The sequence below is a fragment of the Panthera leo genome, chromosome B1 (assembly GCF_018350215.1).
Source record: "Panthera leo isolate Ple1 chromosome B1, P.leo_Ple1_pat1.1, whole genome shotgun sequence".
Lineage (NCBI taxonomy): Eukaryota > Metazoa > Chordata > Mammalia > Carnivora > Felidae > Panthera > Panthera leo.
Window position 1 is genome coordinate 184,162,885 of NC_056682.1, and position 14,361 is coordinate 184,177,245.

The 14,361-nt window shown below is 43.3% G+C and overlaps 1 long non-coding RNA gene across 2 annotated transcripts; it reads right to left on the bottom strand.

The window, feature by feature from the left end:
* Positions 1 to 1,733: 1,733 nt before the first annotated feature.
* LOC122218557 lies at positions 1,734 to 12,762 on the bottom strand. 2 transcript variants are annotated; one of them, XR_006201998.1, is made up of 3 exons: positions 11,438 to 12,762; positions 10,542 to 10,706; positions 1,734 to 2,246 (listed from the first exon to the last, which is right to left on the bottom strand). It is a non-coding gene; the product is annotated as an uncharacterized LOC122218557 (long non-coding RNA). The 2 variants fall into 2 exon arrangements; XR_006201997.1 differs by lacking the exon at positions 1,734 to 2,246 and adding an exon at positions 9,418 to 10,096.
* Positions 12,763 to 14,361: the final 1,599 nt, after the last annotated feature.

Below are 14,361 nucleotides of genomic sequence, written 5' to 3' on the forward strand. Positions count from 1 at the left end.
TTGAACTGCAAGGACAGAGGGAGCCGAGAAGGGACGAGATTTGATCAGTATTGGAAAGGGGAAACTGACAGGCCTGTCGCCCCTGGTTGTGGAGGGTGCATGGAGAAAGGGTTAATTGCAGACAGCTCCCGGTTTCCTGGCTTTCACCACCAGGTAAGTGAAGGACCACTGACAGCCATAGCTTTTCAGGACAGTAGAAGCTGATAGCGGAAACAAAGTGCTCATTTCTGCCGAAATAAACTAACAGCTGCCATATGGGCTGCATTGTTTGAAAGTGCCCATGACTGAATGAAGGCATGGGAAGGTGAGAGGTATTTTTGCAGATTTATCAGGCAACCTTGGTGCACCCAGCCTGTGGAGGCCCCTGCGCTGAGCCACCCTGAACGTTCTCGGAGATCTTCTTGGGCTGGAAATGGGAACGCGTGACTTCTCAGCAAGTTTCCTTATAGCCATCAGGATCAAGTCCAAACTCCTCAGAGAGCATGCACGTCCTCCTGTATCTTTATCTGAGCTGCCTTATCTATCTCTCCAGGCTCATCTTTTACAGCAGGCCAGCAGCAATTCCTTGAAGTTCTAAGGTCCCATTCTGATCCTGGCCTTTGTTCCCTTTTCCTGGAAAGCACCTCCCTTTCCTCCTCCCCCTTTCCTCAAGCCCTCTCTTGCTGTCCGTGTCCTGTGGCGGAGGGCTCAGCCTTTAGTGCTATTTCAGATATCACCCTGTTCTCTCCCCCACACCCCACCTCCAAGACACGGGGTCCTCTCACCTCCTCAGAATCCACAGAATTGTGTGCGTTTAAGCCTTACTGCGCACCAAGCAACGTGCTAGGGGCTTTAATTATGAAGCTCAATATTGTCCTAAGTGTAGTATTTGTATCCCTGAGGGCACAGGAAATGTTTCTGACCCACAGGAACTTTAAAAATGTTAACAGCTGTGCATTTGCTTTTTCTTTTTTTACTTTTTTTTTTACTTTTTATTTTTTTTTAAATATGAAATGTATTGTCAAATTGGTTTCCATACAACACCCAGTGCTCATCCCAACAGGTGCCCTCCTCAATGCCCATCACCCACTTTCCCCTCCCTCCCACCCCCCATCAACCCTCAGTTTGTTCTCAGTTTTTAGGAGTCTCTTATGCTTTGGGTCCCTCCCTCTCTAACTTTTTTTTCCTTCCGCTCCCCCATGGTCTTCTGTTAAATTTCTCAGGATCCACGTAAGAGTGAAAACATATGGTATCTGTCTTTCTCTGTATGACTTATTTCACTTAGCATCACACTCTCCAGCTCCATCCACGTTGCTACAAAGGGCCATATTTTGTTCTTTCTCATTGCCATGTAGTACTCCATTGTGTATATAAACCACAATTTCTTTATCCATTCATCAGTTGATGGACGTTTAGGCTCTTTCCATAGTTTGGCTATTGTTGAGAGTGCTGCTATAAACATTGGGGTACAAGTGCCCCTATGCATCAGCACTCCTGTATCCCTTGGGTAAATTCCTAGCAGTGTTATTGCTGGGTCATAGGGTAGGTCTATTTTTAATCTTCTGAGGAACCTCCACACTGTTTTCCAGAGTGGCTGCACCAATTTGCATTCCCACCAACAGTGCGAGAGGGTTCCCGTTTCTCCACATCCTCGCCAGCATCTGTCGTCTCCTGATTTGTTCACTTTGGCCACTCTGACTGGCGTGAGGTGATATCTGAGTGTGGTTTTGATTTGTATTTCCCTGACGAGGAGCGACATAGAGCATCTTTTCCTGTGCCTGTTGGCCGTGTGCATTTGCTTTAGTGTCCATTAGGAAACCAAAAAATAGGACTCATACACCAAACCCGAGATTTCACAGATACTGCCACTTAGGAGGAAGCGAAAGTGGGTGGCGATGTGAATGAACTGACTGCCCAGGTTGCAGGGAGATGAAGCAAACATTTTAAAGGGGAGATGCCAATACCCGAGGTTTGGGGAAATCTCCTTTAATCCTTAGAACAACCCTGTGAAAATGGCATCTTCCCATTCCTGAGATAGAAGCCCGTGGGTCACCACGGTTAAATAACTTGCCTCTGGTCACAGAGCCCTGAAGGAGGGGACAGGGTTAGCTCTCAGTCTGGACTGGCTCCTGCCGTAGCAAAGCTTCCGCGCTGACTTCGTCTCCCTCTCTGGATGGTTGAAGCTTCTTGGAAGTAGGAACACACGCCTGTCGGCTGCGCATCGGGTGCCCAAGGCGCCTCCCGATGCAGCAGAATTTCCTAAGGTTCTGTGGAAGGAAGAAATGACTGCCTGAACGACTGGCATATGGTTTGCAAGATACAGCATTTTCATTCACTTCTCCCAACGCTCCTGTGAAGAAAGGTTTATTAGCCCCCTTTCCTGCTTCCCAGGTGAGGGCACCACGATCAGAGTCACGCCTTCAAGCTGGAGTATCGGAGAGGGACCACACTCACCAGGGTGCCACAGAGGCCCCAGGCGCCCAGCGGGGCAAGAAGGTGGGAGGTGGAGAGGGAAAGAGGAAAAAAATGATCTAGGTCCTACCCTGCACATCCGAGGCAGGTGACCTCTCGCCTTGAGCACTTTTTCCCCTTTTCAAGCTCAGAGCTCAGCAGACCAGAGTCATAAGAACTTCCTGTCCTCGGTCAGCACTGACAGTCACTTGGGACTTAGATAAGGTATTAAGAGACGAAGCCTTGTGCTTGAGCAAGGGGACACTCCTGGGGCAAATTCAGTTTCCCAGTTGACACACTTCCTGGGGGTCATTTGAGGTTTCCTTTCGTTTATTGCATTTTCTTACTCGTGACCAAACAATGTAAATTTAAGGTCAAAAATTAGGCGGAGGGATAAATATACATGTATTTTATCGTGTTAACAAATTCTTATATGTGACTATATACTTATAAATACATAATAGAAATAAATATATAGCATATATAATTGCATATAATTTTCTTTATCTATATTTCTTTTCACCCAGAAATGACTAACATTGGTGTGTGTAGACAACGGGAGGAGGAGGAGGAAGAGGAGAGGAGGGAAGGGAGGGAGTGAAGGAAGGAAGATGAGAAGGTCTGGCAAGTTGTGTTTAAAAAGACTCTTTATTTTTACACTTTGCTGGGGGCAGAGCTCTTATAAACTTTTTTTTAAAGTTTATTTATTTTGAGAGAGAGAGAGAGTACAAGCAGGGGAGAGGCAGAGAGAGAGAGAGAGAGAGAGAGGGAGGGAGGGAGGGAGGGAGAGAATCCCAAGCAGGCTCTGCACTGTCAGCACAGAGCCCGACGCGGGGCTTGAACGCGCAGACTGTGAGATCACGACCTGGGCCGAAATCAAGAGTCGGACTCTTAACTGACTGAGCCACCCAGGCCCCCCCGGCAGAGGTCTTATAAATATGATTTGAGGATCATCTGAAGAGTTACTTGGGGGATTTTCTAAACATGCAGATTCCAGGACTTCACCCCACTGAATTGTCATCACGGGGACGGGGTCTGGCGCTATTCGGACTGGTCCTGCAGAGTTGAAAACATTCCTGCGGTAAGCGACCCACAGAAGTCATCCAAGAAATAGGGGACTGCAGGGGACCGCTTTCTGTGGAGAACAACATTATGTTTATGCCCAGGCCTAGCCTGGACACTGCAATGTTGAAAAAAGAGCCGCACCATTCTGCCCGGCGAAGGTCGAGCGTGCCCGCCTTGGCTTGCTAAGGTGTTCATTGATTGGGGGCTTCCTCTGTGGACACCGGGGGCAGAGGGAGTTGGAGGTCCCTGGGTTTAGGGGGAAGGAGAGATGAATGGAGACTGAGATCTGCGAGGAAGGAGCTGGCTGAGCCCCAGGGGGGTAAGCCAAGGAGAAAGCCGGACCAGAAGGCCCTCCGGATGATCCCATGTGGTTCAGGGACTGAGTTGAGATTAAAGTTTTTCTTCTTTCACTGTCCACTCAGTGACATTTTCATATTTTCAGGAAAGCCTGGGACCTTAAACAGCTGGTCTTGGCGCTTTGGAGACATAAATGAAAGGGTAAGGTGGCACCAAATAAGTAAGCAGCGATGCGCTGACCAGGAGCTTTGGATAGGAGACAGAAGGTGCAGTTCAGGGAAAGACAAGGACGACCCATCACGACCAGAAGGTGCAAGCGCTCCAAGAGACCCTCGGAAGTCAACAGGAGCGGGGCGCCTAGGTGGCTCAGTCAGTGAGGCGTCCTACTCTTGATTTCAGCTCAGGGTACGATCTCATAGTTCGTGAGTTCAAGCCCTGCATCGGGCCGTGCACTGACAGTGCAGAGCCTGCTTGGGATTCTCTTTCTCCCTCTCTCTCTTTGCCCCTCCCCCACTTGCACTCTTTCTTTCTCTCTCTGAAAATAAATAAACATTAAAAAAAAGAAAGAAGAAGAAGTTAACGGGAGTGAGCGAGAGTTCCTGTTACCCTAGACAGAGGGTGAATTTTATTTCATGGAAGTGAGACCCAAAAAAACCTTCCATGCTGTTCCGCCATCTGGGCTCCTCCCCCCAAAAGAGGGTGAATTTTAAAGGAAATGTCTGGAAAATGTAGTGAGTATACACTCATGCAAACACTCGCGCGCGCACACACACACACACACACACACACACAATCTCTTTTTCCCTCTCTCCAAATTGACACTAGGAAACCAGAAGTAAAAAATAAAGTTGGCCAGAAGAGACTCATTCTTGCCCTGGGCTGGGACCAGGTGTCACTGAGAAAAGCTGGGCCATGAGAAAGCTTAGGGCCCAGAAGCCCATCGTCATGCTTTCTGGGATTGAGGACTTCACCCAGTTGGGAAAAATGTTATCACACCACATGCTGTCCTCTGCTTTTATAGCCGTCTAATTGCTGGTAGGTTTCAGCCTGACTCACTGAGGAATTTGATCTGCAATATACTGAGAGACAGTCACATTCATCTCTGGATGAACAGAGACATATTCCAGGAAGTAGGATTTCCTAAGAACTCCTTGAAAGAGGAGGGTGTGCACCTTGGTTTCAAGTCATTCTTTTCCCAACATTCCCCTCCCGACACCACAAACTTCCCACAGTTCCTTCTCGGGCCCGCTCTCTCTCTCTCTCTCTAGGAACTTTTATCTTTGTGGTTATTTACCTTTTCCTGATTGTAAAATTTAGCTGCTGCTAAATCGAAAGTTTAAGAAAATATTTAAAAAGTTGCTCACTGTCTCTACCAAAATTTAGTAAAGATTATATGGTATATATAATTTTGATTCCCAGGGCACCTGAGTGGCTCAGCCGATTAGGTGACCAACTCCAGGTCAGGTCATGATCTCGCAGTGCGTAGGTTCCAGCCCGAGTCGGGCTCTGTGCTGACAGCTCAGAGCCTGGAGCCTGCTTTGGATTCTGTGTCTCCCAATCTCTCTGTCCCTCCCCTGCTCAGGTGCGCTCTCTCTCTACCTCTCTCTCTCTCTCTCTCTCTCTCAAAAATAAATAAACATTAATTTTGATTCCTTCTCTTTTCACATTTCTTCCTAGGTTTATTCCTGGATAGCTAAGAACGTTGGTACTATTGTAAATGGGAATTTTTTCCTCTTGCATTATTTAGGAATGGCTAAAACTTCTGGAATAATGGTAAATAATTGTGGCGGTAACATGAATCTTTGTCTTTCTCCTGATTTTAATGGGAGTGTCTTTACTGTGTCACTTTTAAGTATGATGTCGACTCTTGTTCATACCAGTCAGATGTTGGGTGTTGAGACAGAGTTTTTACCATGAAAAAGAAAGCATATTGCTTTAATTTTTTTTTTTTAAATTTTCTGACCATTTTAGGTTTTCTTTTTCTTTTCTTTTTAACTTACATCCAAATTAGTTAGCATATAGTGCAATAATGATTTCAGGAGTAGATTCCTTAGTGCCCCTTATCCATTTAGCCCATCCCCCCTCCCACAACCCCTCCAGTAACCCTCAGTTTGTTCTCCATATTTATGAGTCTCCTCTGATTTGCCCCCCGCCCTGTTTTTGTATTATTTTTGTTTCCCTTCCCTTATGTTTGTTTTGTCTCTTCAAGTCCTCATATGAGTGAAGTCCTATGATTTTTGTCTTTCTCTGACTAATTTCACTTAGCATAATACCCTCCAGTTCCATCCATGTAGTTGCAAATGGCAAGATTTCATTCTTTTTGATTGCCAAGTAATACTCCATTGTATATATATACCACATCATCTTTATCCATTCATCCATCGATGGACATTTGGGCTCTTTCCATACTTTGGCTATTGTTGATAGTGCTGCTATAAACATGGGGGTGCATGTGTCCCTTCGAAACAGCACACCTGTATCGCTTGGATAAATGCCTAGTAGTGCAATTCCTGGGTCGTAGGGTAGTTCTATTTTTAGTTTTTTGAGGAACCTCCATACTGCTTTCCAGAGTGGCTGCACCAGCTTGCATTCCCAAGAAAGCATATTTTTTAAAATCAAAGTTTACTATTTGAAAATAAATCAGAAATGGACATTGAAATTTATCAAAGTTTTCAACAGTATCTTTCAAGAGGACAGATAGTGATGTGAATTTTATGAGTAGATTTTTCATATAAAACCTTCCTTATATTTCTGATGTAACATCACTCGATACTTCATTTACTATTGGGCTTATTTACTGGAATTTTTGTTTAAAATTTTTGTTTTAATAGACATAAGTAAAAGGCATCTATACTTTTTTTTTTTAAACTTTGTTTCTGTAAGCCTTATAAACTGAATTGTGACACATATCCACAGTGGCCGGTCCCTTGTCCTAGAATAAGCTCTTTATCATGAGAATTATCTATTCCTTGAAAGTCTTTTTTTAAAAGAGTTTTCTCTTGTAATCACAGCCCAGCATTTTTGTGAAGGCAATCAACTTTTCCTTCATGGTTATTGGATTGTTTAGATTATTATCCATTTCTTAAAAAAAATAAAAAAATTATTGTCCATTTCTTGATTCAAGTTTGGTAATTTACATTTTACTGGAGAATCATACTTTTTGTAAGGATTTTCAAATGTGTTGCTGAGTTGCACACAGAATTTAAAAATTTTTGTATCTGTAATTTTCTCCACTTCTCAGTACAAATGGAGAAATTTAAAATGGCGGGACCTAAGGTCCAGTGGAGCTGGGTTCAAATCTCCATTTTCCCTATGAAGAGCTTCCTTAGATAAGTTGTTGGCTCCTGACATGGAGAAAATGAAAAATAGAGATAATAGAACTTTGTACCTCACAAAGAAACAGGGAGGTGAAAGAGGGCAGGTAAGGTGCTTAGCATAATGGCTAGAACATGGAAATAGTGAATGTGGGCTGTTTTTTTATGTATCTAATACTGGATGTTTGTGGGTTTTTTTCACATTTTTTCTTTATATTAGCAAAACATTACCTATTTTATTGTTTTTTAAAAATCTAAGACTGTTGGGGCACCTGGGTGGCTTAGTCGGTTGAGCGCCAACTTTGGCTCAGGTCATGATCTCACACTCCGTGAGTTCGAGCCCTGCATCGGGCTCTGTGCTGACAGCTCAGAGCCTGGAGCCTGCTTCAGATCCTGTGTCTCCCTCTCTGCCCCTTTCCCACTTGTGCTCTGTCTCTCTCTCTCTCTCTCTCAAAAATAAAAAAAATAATAATAATAAATAAAAATCTAAGACTGTTTACTTCTACTTTGCAATGAAAAAAATTTTTTCTGTTATTTTCATAGGGCTGAGTCTTATTGATTATAGTTGTGTTATTAAATTAGAGAGTGCTCTGAATAATTTGTGCTTTGGGGAATTTATTGAAATTTTCTTTGTTGAACAATATATAATCACTTTCAAAGTGACCTATAAGTCCTAGAAAAGTGTTATGTTTGTAGAAAAAGGGAATACAATATTAATCTATTAAATTGACTTTATTGATTATATCATTCAGACTTTCTATCTCAATGCTATTCAATAGAAATATACTGCAGAAAACACATGGGATTTAAAATTTTCTAGTAGCCGTGTTCAAAAGTAAAAAGAAATAGGTGAAATTAATTTTAATTAGCATATTTATGTAACTCCCTATATCCAAAATATTATCATTTCAGCATGTAGCCAATATAAAGTATCTTAATGAAGTATTTTATATTTTTCTCGACTCAGTCTTCAAGTCAATGTATCTTTTATATTTACAGCACATCTCAATTCGGATGCTAAGCTGTCATCAGGAACACTTGATCTATATTTAGATTCCATAAAATTTACAGTTGAAAAGGTAGATTCACATACTTGTGTTGTTCTCAACATCCTTAAAAATTTGCCAATACTGAATCAAGTATCATTTTTAAAAGTTACATTACAATTAAGTAAAATTAAATCCAATTAAAAATTCAGTTTCCCAGTTCCACCAGCCGCATTTCAAATACTCAGCAGCCACACACAGTTACATCTCTGCGATTCTGGGCAATGCAGTTTTATATCTTCATTCATTTCTGCCTGCTAGACCTGTCCAATAAAAATGTATTAAAATGTCCAACTACTTTTAAGGAATTCTTGTTAATTTTTTTTTTTTTTTACATGTGATAATGGTATTTGGGTATTTTTTTTTTATTTTATTGAGATATAACTAACATAACATTATATCAGCTTCAGGTATACAACTTAATGATTTGCTAATGTATGTATTGTGAAACTATGATCACTATAAATCTGTTAACATTTGTCACCATGTGAGGATTTTTAAAATGGCTCTTAAATATTTATTTTCGAGACAGAGAGAGACAGAGCATGAGCGGGGGAGGGGTAGAGAGACACAGAGAGACCCAGAATCCGAAGCAGGCTCCAGGCTCTGAGCTGTCAGCACAGAGCCCGATGTGGGGCTCAAACTCACGAGCCATGAGATCATGACGTGAGCTGAAGTCAGACGCTCAACCAACCGGGCCACGCAGGCACCCCTTCCATGTGACTGTTTTTTAAAGCGTTCCTATCTTTTACAAAGACATGTTGAAATATTTAGAGAAGGCAGAAGTAGGTTTTGCTGTAAGTGAAAAACTGCTGGCCCTGAGCTGATAACTGTCGAAACTTAGGTGCACGGGTACATGGGGAGTCATTATGCTTTTCTGTTTACTTTTTTATATGTTTGAAATTTTTCATAATAAAAAGATAAAATTCTTTTAAAATTTGGATGACACCGTTTCCACTTATCAATTCCTTCCATCAAAATTTCCAGTATGTTGTTTTATGTATTTCAATCCTATTATTTTGTTATTCTTATAACTGAAAAATTGAATTTATATGACTAGTTATATATAAACAGTATGCGACTTTATTTCTTTTCTCTCTGTTCTGTTTTTTTTTTTTTTAATGTTTATTTTTGAGACAGAGGGAGACAGAGCATGAGCAGGGGAGGGGCAGAGAGAGAGAGAGGAAGGCACAGAATACGAAACAGGCCCCAGGCTCTGAGCTGTCAGCACAGAGCCCGATGCGGGGCTCAAACCCACGAACCGTGAGATCATGACCGAGCCGAAGTTAGAAGCTTAACCGACTGTGCCGCCCAGGCGCCCCTTCTCTCTGGTCTATTAAAGTTTTTCAATGGGAAGTTATTTGCTTCCTCATAAAAACTCAGAATTTTCTAGTCACTCTCAGGTGAAAAAAAAAAAAAGCCTTAGGGTCACTTTAAGTCACAAATTTAGTGTGGTGGTTAAAGATAGCTACAAATTCTCTGCCATTCTTCCTGTGGACTGGCGGAGTCTATTCGTCCCCCCTTAATTGGGACGGCCCTTGCTTTGACCAATGGAATGTGGCAAACGTGATGCTGTGTAACTTAAGCTAAGCTTCAAGAGCCTCGCAGCCTCCTTCTCACTCTTGGTACACTCCCTTTTTTAATCCAGTCGCCATGCCCTGTGAAGCCTAAACTGCATGGAGAGGCCACATGAAAGAGAACCAAGGCGCCTGGTCGACAGCTCCAGCTGAGTTCCCAGACGGCAGCTGTGTGAAGGAGCCATCTTGGACATCATTCAACTGGCTGTCAGAGTGGAGTGGAGTTGTTTCTCAAATGCAGCCTTTTTCTCTGCTGCCACCGCCACTTTTTCTGAGACACAAGTCAGGTAGCACCTGATCATGTCCCCAGTTGCAGAGTACTCCCGTCTCACTCTCTGAGGGGCTCGTTGACGCTTCCTCACTAGACCTGAGTAAGAGAGGCAGCATGCCCACGTTGGATTGATGTTGAGACAGAAACAGGTTGAAGTGGCGGGGAGCAGGAGCCAACGGTCACAGCCAACATTCCATAGCATCAGCCTGGTCTGTCACCAACTAAGCCTGCTTCTGCCCAAACTTCCTGCTCTGTTTTGTTTGTTTGTTTTTAAAGAAAAGATGTCTTCCTTCCACCACACCTAGATTCTTAGTATCTTCCTTTTATCTTGGGGAGCAAAAGTGAGGGTGTTAGGAAGATCAAGGGAGGAACAAGCTTCCCTCTTTCCAGACAGAACGGCGGAGGCCACGGGTAAGATCACGGCAAGGGGTGCAAACGGTTCTCTGAGTAAAGCTTCCCTATTGGCTACTCGGGACTAAAACTTCAGAGGGAAGAAAAGTGAGACTTTCTCCCCCCCACCAGTAAATCTCAAGGTTCTCACCTGGTTCTGAAGTGGCGTGTGGTGAGAACATGTTGCTCTTTTTCCCTCGGCCCTGGATGTTTGGGCAGTGACTTGTTGGCTTTGATTTGCGTTGTGTCCCACACATACTTCACTGGGTGGTGGGGAGCCAAACCCAGGGCACCTGTGAGGACGAGGGAGTTTGGCCTTGGGAGGTTGATACAGAAAGTGGTACATATTCAGCACATGTTTATCACACTGGATAAGACTTGAGTCTTATCCCCTTTATTCCTTGTCCCTAGACTGTCCCACCTCCTCTCTCTAAGCTTCTTCATTCCACAATGCCTTGATACTTCAACTCCAATATAACTATAACCTGTCTTATAATCTGGAGATCAGTGAGTCACAAGGCAGCATGGTTCATCAGATGGGACACTGGGGTCTGTATTCAAACCTATCATCCTGAACCACCAGCTAAGTTCTCTGAATCTGCTTCATTAAATGTCCATAAATAACTCTTGTCTCTTAAGGCTCCAGTGACAGTCAATGAGGTGATGCATAGGAAAACACCTATCTAGGGGTCTCAAGCACTGTTAGTTGTGGAAGGTCGCCTTCCAACTCCATCTATGGTGTTAGTGGAGACCCTCAACTGCCCTGGAACCTCCATGGCAGTCACAATCTGGGCCTCCCAGTTATCTGATGGGTAAGTCTGGGAGAAGAAATGGACCATGCTCAGCTTTGGAACACACAGGGTCCCATTCAGTTTGGTCAGCTGTGGTAGTAATCTCAGGGCTCTCTTTGCCACATTGGGGAGGCCTGCAGTATTCTGCCTGTGATTGGCTAAGCAATTGGTTTAATTCAATAGTGGAATGTTAAGAAGCTTTCTCCCACCCCTGAAGAGATAAAAGCCTCCCTAGTAATAAAATGGATATTTTCACCTCCATTAGTTAGTCTTCTATGTCTTATTTTTCAATCCATTCCAAATTTTTCAATTGATTCCAAATTCTGTAAGGAAATAAAAAAATGTTATTTTATTATTTACTGACTCCCTAAGACTTCAGTCAAGCCTTCTTTAGAATGTAGAACTACAACCTCAACACGACCAGCAGATCCCAGATCCCCTTTGGAGCTTATGTAATTAAATTGAGCCAAATGCAAAGGCGTAATTTTACTAGCTGACAGGTGTAATTTATACTCTATTCACAGGCCGTACATTAGCCAGTACCTGAGGATGATTTTTTTCTGCTAATATGACACACCAGTGACATTAAGCTGAAACTAAAAATTAAATAATGCACCCTGGCGGACCTGTAGATCTGCTCCGACCACTCTAGGCAAGAGGAGATTTATTCTCTCAAGGAATTAAGCCAACGAAGTGATGATCAGAAGGACAGGTGGTAGGAAATGTGGTGCAGGAGAAAACATTAGACTTAAGTAAAATGCTGTGCTTTGAACAGTTGGTTCTGTATCAGTTATCTAGTGCTGTGTAACAAACAACATCAAAACTTAGTGCCTCATAAATGACCACCATTTTATTGCTCACACTATAGCCCAGTAATTTGGGATGGGCTTTCTTGGGCTGTGAGGATAAAGTAAACTTCCAAACATGCATGGACACAAAAATTTCATTTCCTTTGTACCCTTTCACGGGTAATTCATGCAAACTAGAGAGTAAAATAATAAAATATGAACTTGAGAAAACAGGGTTTCCATCCAAGGAGCATGGCAAACCAAAGATGACAGATAACTATTCAAAAAGCAGACAAAACGCTCTTCTATACTGGATCAAGAGGATAAGGGTTAAAAAAAAATGAAAAAAAAAAAGAGAGAAAGAGAAAGAAAGAAACTAAAAGGTTGTCACACGCTTTGAAGCAACTGGGAAAAAAATATTTATGACATCACTGATGAAAGAAATTAAAGAAAGAAAATAATGTTCTGCATCATCATAATACTGTAAATCATATTAATCATAATAACGTGAATATGGACTACTGATTTTGACAATAGGTGGTGGTGGGGGGGAGTGTTAGATAAACCTCATTTACTAAAGAACAGGTGAATAGATACATAAAGAAAACCCATTACAATCATCTGATGGTTATGGACCAAAATACCAGAAGAGAGCGTCTAAGGAGTGGGAAAGGTTGTTTCTGGAAAACCAGACAGGAGGAGTATGGGGAGGGCTGGAGCCAATGACAAGGGCAACTTGTGAACTCTCTACACCTATTGCATATTTAACATTAGACAACAATAACGTCAAACCCTTTTTCAAACGATGCTTGTCTCTGCATCCTAGGTTGGGACTAGGAAGGGAGCCTCTCCTTAGAAAACAGCAAACGGTTTCCGAAATGCTAAGTGCTCTTTGCATCCTGTCTTCTGGCTGCAGACTCTTAGTGTAGTCTTCCAAGTGGCTCAGGTCCATTCGGAAGTGAGTCACATGACACCTGTCCACCTCATCCTGATGATGAATCCAAGGCCCCTTCTGGCCTCTGTGTCTTGGGTCGATAGCAGCTTTGGGGGTTTGGCATTTCACTGTGGAAATACTCAGAGGAGGAAAATGCACACAAGCATCAGAAGTGGATCTGGTACAGCTATCATGTTACGTCCCTTATAGTTGGAGGCATGACTGTATATACCAAACACGGTAACCAACCCTGGGCTAAATGTTTACATACGTTACCTAGTTTTAATCATCTTAAGAAGCCATGCGTTACCGTCCCCATGGTCCAAGTGAGGACATTGACATTGAGGAATGTTCACAGTTTAGCTAGTAAATGACGTAGACAGGAGTGGGACCCAGCTCCCCACGCACTCCCAACCCTGAATTTATTGTCACTCTCTAGCACCAACTCAGCCCTCTGCCCGTGCTCCAGCTGTCCTAGAGAGATGCTACCAATTTATAGTCCTTCTGCACACATTTCTTAATTTAAATCAACTTTTTCCGAACACCGTGACTGGCACGGGGTGGTGAGCATGGCCAGCTTTGCGAGCATGCAGTCACACGGCACCCCACACTGAGAAGGGAAATACTCTGCCATCAGGGTCCTGAAAATCTTAATCTACATTTTGTAAGCGAAGTCCTATGGGGCAATGGAGCGCGGGAGTGAGCAGGATGGGCAGGACACGTGTCCACGGTCCCCCGCACCCCACTCACACAGAGTATTGGCCGTGCCCCAGGAAGACAGAATTCTGGCAGATCCACAACAAGCCTAAGGGCAGCAAGGCTCACTGTCAGCTACAGGTGCGTGATATCTGCAACCGAGTGCCCGGGGGTACTGACAGCCTCAGGAGGACCTGCTTCCCATTCAAACCAGAACTTTTCTTCGAACACAGCAAAAGAAAGGACTGAGGAACCCCATCTCCACCTTTTTCACTCGTGTTACTTGCCTGTGTTAGCCGCCCACTTAGGCTGGAGTGATGAGAGAGAAGGAAAGGTCAGCCCCTCGTACCTCTCTTCTTTTCACTGCCTCCTTACTCATCAGTAAGGTACGGTATTGGCAGACTGTCCATCTGTCAAGAAGAGACAGGAAAAATGAGTTTTATGCATCATTCTTGCTGTTGTGGCAGGACAAACGATACGTGTATGTGCTACAAAATAGGAGTTGGGTAATTTCAGCAGTCCCACATGTGAGTTAGAAGCTCTTATGTTTACATTTAAAACTGACATTGCATAACGTAAAGATGAACCATAAAATTGATGCTAATAATTTAAATTTATTTAAACTCTAACTTAGCATAGCACTACACGAAACAGAACAAACTGAGGGTTGATGCGGTGGGGGGCAGGGGAGAGGCGAAAAAGGGTGATGGGCATTGAGGAGGGCACTTGTTGGGATGAGCACTGGGTGTTGCATGTAAGTGA